Source organism: Mustelus asterias, chromosome 23 (assembly GCF_964213995.1).
Source record: "Mustelus asterias chromosome 23, sMusAst1.hap1.1, whole genome shotgun sequence".
Lineage (NCBI taxonomy): Eukaryota > Metazoa > Chordata > Chondrichthyes > Carcharhiniformes > Triakidae > Mustelus > Mustelus asterias.
The window spans coordinates 51,576,002-51,580,775 of NC_135823.1; the positions used below are offsets into that span (position 1 = coordinate 51,576,002).

General features: G+C 54.0%; 1 protein-coding gene across 4 annotated transcripts in view; it reads left to right on the forward strand.

Moving 5' to 3' along the window:
• The first annotated feature begins 3,159 nt into the window (after nucleotides 1-3,159).
• trrap (transformation/transcription domain-associated protein) overlaps nucleotides 3,160-4,774 on the forward strand; it is a 210,915-nt gene continuing 209,300 nt past the window's right edge. For 3 of the 4 annotated variants that reach the window (XM_078240635.1, XM_078240637.1, XM_078240638.1), the window contains exon 1: nucleotides 3,320-3,357. The gene's annotated coding sequence lies outside the window, so the exon portion shown is untranslated. Of the gene's footprint in view, nucleotides 3,238-3,319; nucleotides 3,358-4,774 lie in introns of those variants that run through there. The other variant, XM_078240636.1, reaches the window with a different exon arrangement.

Genomic DNA, 4,774 nt, shown 5'->3' on the forward strand with positions numbered 1-4,774 from the left:
AATCTTCCTGATGTCCCCCTAGCACTGAGAAGCAATTTAGCACGGCCAATCAACGTAACTGGCACATTTTTGGATTGTGGGAGGGAACCGGAGCACCCGGAGGAAACCCATGCAAACACGGGGAGAACGTGCAAACTCCACACAGACAGTCACCCAAGCTGGGAATCGAATCCAGGTCTCTGGTGCTGTGAGGCAGCAGTGCTAACCACTGTGCCACCGTGCCGCCCTGTTGCTTGCATATTCTGTGTAAGTCCAGCTTCCCCGTCACATGACCATAACTGCCAATCATCCCAATCAAGCCCCACTCTGCAAAATCCCAGGGGAAAACAGCAGAAGAGCATTTAGGTTATAACCAACCCTCTAGCTATTAGGAACAATTATGCTGCTGTAGCAACAATAGAGGTTACCGGTTGTAGACAGAACGGCACTGATAAAATGGAAGAGACTGCTAGAAACATTCTAGCTAGAAGCATGTTTCTATGTTTCTATAGCCTAGTAATCGCTAAGGTAGGGACATGCTCGGCACAACTTTGTGGGCTGAAGGACCTGTATTGTGCTGTAGTTTTTCTATGTTTCTAAACAAGACCGTGGCTCAAATACATTTCTTAAAGACACAGTATCATCACATTAGCATAATAGAGCAGGATCATAGAACAAACAGAACAGAATGAGGATATTTGGCTCACCCACATGTCCACCAGTGAGCTTGCATGCAAGCAGTGGGAGACAGCACATTCTGAGTGAGACACAGCCAGAGTGAGTGTGGGTTATTTAAATGGAGAAAAACTGCAGAAAGCTGCAACACAAAGGGACTTGGGGGTATTTGTGCACAAAATACAGAAAGCTAGCACACTGGTACAGCAGGTAATCAGGAAGGCTAATGGAATGATTGCCCTTATTTCAACAGGGTTGGAGCATAAGAGTAGGGGAGTCTTGCTTCAACTGTACAAGACACCAGTGAGACCACATCTGGGGTACCGTGAGCAGTTTTGGTCCTCTTATTTAAGAAAAATTATTGGCCCCTAACCTCTGACCCGAATCCTAACTTCAGTGGATTGTGCACAGCGCATGCGCATTGGGACAATATGGAAGTCCCAACGCATTAACATGCGTGCTGGAAGCACGCCAAGTTGAAGCCTCTGATTCGGTTTTGTAAAGATGCAGGTATTAAAGCACTGCACTGCAGTCTCTCCCTAAAGGGCGGCACGGTAGCACAGTGGTTAGCACTGCTGCTTCACAGCTCCAGGGGCCTGGGTTCGATTCCCGGCTTGGGTCACTGTCTGTGTGGAGTTTGCACATTCTCCTTGTGTCTGCGTGGGTTTCCTCCGGGTGCTCCGGTTTCCTCCCACAGTCCAAAGAAGTGTGAGTTAGGTTGATTGGCCATGCTAAAAATTGCCCTTAGTGTCCTGAGATGCGTAGGTTAGAGGGATTAGTGGGTAAATCTGTAGGGATATGGTGGTAGGGCCTGGGTGGGATTGTAGTCGGTGCAGACTTGATGGGCCGAATGGTCTCTTTCTGTACTGTCGGGTTTCTATGATTTCTAACTTCCCTCACTTGCCCTGAGGATAGGTGAGTATTTGCACTTATTTACTTACACACTTTTTTCTGGTCCAGGTGCAGTGAGTAGAGGCAGCAGATGTTCTTTGGGTGAGTTCATGTTTTGTGAATATTTTAAAAAGATTCTTAAAATATATGTAATGCGCAAAGTGAAAAAAAATTATAAATTTCTTTTTACAACATTGTCATGACATACTATTTCCAGTAAAAAGTATGTTCATATATTACAAGGTGAATGTTAGTGTCTGCAATAAGTTTCAGCTAAAGTCCATTTGGATTTTGCTATGTATTTTAATCAGTGTTTATCTCACTTTTAAGAGTCTCTCTGATGCAATGTTGATCCTCCAAAGCCTCTTGGTGAAAAGAGTTCTACATTTATCGTGGGAAGTATGCAACTTGGCTATTTCAAATGTTTTAGGAAAGTGTAATCCTTAAGAGGGCATATGCAGGTCTCCTGTAAACTGATGTGAACTCTCTGTATGATGGATATTGCGGAATCCAGTGCAGATTGAAAATCTGCAGTCGTGTTTCATCACCGCTGGTACATCACATTTTTAGCTTGGCTTCTTAACTCAAACTTTTTGAGGATTTGACATAGGTGCAGAAGAATCAGGCAACATATAAAATGTACAATTTTATGTCCAAACCCTCCCCCACCCTCTTTAACCCTCCTCATGTCCCTCCCTCCCTTACTTCCTTGTTTAGAAACAACAGAACTATTGTGTTAATGTATAAAAATATTTTATTGATCGTTGGCTTAAAGAGAAAAATATATTTTGTAAGGATTTTGAAAAGATGAGGCAATTAAATATCAGCTACTCAAATAAAATGTTTTGTTAAATGTTAACATGGCATCAAAGCTTTGTATTTATAATATTATTTTTGTTAAATGTTTTCCAGTAAAGTTGACAAAATTCTATTGTTCTTTTGAAATATTAAAACAAAACATCTACATACTTTGCATACAAATGCTTTATTGAAACATCAAAACAGAAGTGTTAAATTTGATATTATTATAATTGAAGTAAGCAAGGCAGAAGAATCCTAATGATAAACACACTGAGATTTTCCACGGCCCAAAATGTGAACTCTCCTTTGCTCAACCTCATGCAATAAGGTGTCCAAATCATGGTCTGAGAAGTTCTTGACCTCTCTTCCCTGAGAAGATATTGCTCCCTGGGAATCACCTTCATATATCTTCCACAAGTCCAAAAAAAATTGCTGACCACTACTATTTGTTTTCTGCCACTCAGCCCTTGTTTCTAACTTGGCTGAGAAGCCTATTATGTGGCACTTTATTAAATGTCTTTCGAAAGTCCATTTACAGCTCATAGACCCCATATCCTCATCAATCCTCTGTGCTGCATCAGCTGCCAAACAATTCTTGCAGTTGACAGATGAACCCAGCTGGACAGTTCTCCCACCCACATTCCCACCTGAATGCTCCAAACTGCAAAGAACAATTATCAATAAAGTTTCTTCAAAATTCCGCGCCCGTGGTCGCGCTTTGATGACGTCCGAAGACACTCGAATTCGATGGTCTTAGCGCCGCTCCGCCATTCGCTGCTTCCTCCGCCGCGGAGAATCAGTGCTGGGTTATTGTGCAGCCAGCGCTGGAGAAAGAGCCCGGTCGGGACGGGTGGGAGTTGCGAGAGGCCGCTCGGGGATGCCAGGCCCGGGGTAAAGGCCGTGTGGCTGAGTCCGGGGGGTGGAATTCACAGCGATGGCGGAGGGAGCGCGGCGGTGTGGGGGGGTGAGGCGGTTGGCGGGCAGTCCGTGCAGCGCCGGGCTCGCGCTCAGGTAGAGAAACCGGGAACTCCCCAAAACCCAAAACTACCCCCAACCCACCCCCCCCCCCCCCCCCAAACCCACCCCCCTCCCCCCCCCTCCCCCCCCAAACCCACCCCCCTCCCCCACCCAAACCCACCCCCCTCCCCCCCCAAACCCACCCCCCTCCCCCCCCCAAACCCACCCCCCTCCCCCCCCCCCAAACCCACCCCCCCCCCAAACCCACCCCCCTCCCCCCCCCCAAACCCAGCCCCCCTCCCCCACCCCCCCCCCCAAACCCAGCCCCCCTCCCCCCCCAAACCCACCCCCCTCCCCCCAGACCCAACCCCCCTCCCCCCAAAACTACCCCCAACCCACCCCCCCTCCCCAAACCCACCCCCCTCCCCCCCCCAAACCCAGCCCCCCTCCCCCCCCAAACCCACCCCCCTCCCCCCCCAAACCCACCCCCCTCCCCCCCCAAACCCACCCCCCCTCCCCCCCCAAACCCACCCCCCTCCCCCCCCAAACCCACCCCCCCTCCCCCCCCAAACCCACCCCCCCTCCCCCCCCAAACCCACCCCCCCTCCCCCCCAAACCCACCCCCCCTCCCCCCCCCAAACCCACCCCCCCTCCCCCCCCAAACCCACCCCCCCTCCCCCCCCCAAACCCACCCCCCCTCCCCCCCCCAAACCCACCCCCCCTCCCCCCCCAAACCCACCCCCCCTCCCCCCCCAAACCCACCCCCCCTCCCCCCCAAACCCAGCCCCCCTCCCCCCCCAAACCCAGCCCCCCTCCCCCCCCAAACCCAGCCCCCCTCCCCCCCCAAACCCAGCCCCCCTCCCCCCCCAAACCCAGCCCCCCTCCCCCCCCAAACCCAGCCCCCCTCCCCCCCCAAACCCAGCCCCCCTCCCCCCCCAAACCCAGCCCCCCTCCCCCCCAAACCCAGCCCCCCTCCCCCCCAAACCCAGCCCCCCTCCCTCCCAAACCCACCCCCCTCCCTCCCCAAACCCACCCCCCTCCCCCCGCAAACCCCACCCCCCTCCCCCCGCAAACCCACCCCCCTCCCCCCGCAAACCCACCCCCCTCCCCCCGCAAACCCACCCCCCTCCCCACCCCAAACCCAGCCCCCCTCCCCACCCCAAACCCAGCCCCCCTCCCCCCCAAACAGACCCCCCCTCCCCCCCCAAACCCACCCCCCCTCCCCCCCCAAACCCACCCCCCCTCCCCCCCAAACCCACCCCCCCTCCCCCCCCAACCCACCCCCCCTCCCCCCCCAAACCCACCCCCCCTCCCCCCCCCAAAACCCACCCCCCCTCCCCCCCCCAAACCCACCCCCCCTCCCCCCCCCCAAACCCACCCCCCTCCCCCCCCCAAACCCACCCCCCCTCCCCCCCCCCCAAACCCACCCCCCCCTCCCCCCCCCCCAAACCCACCCCCCTCCCCCCCCCCA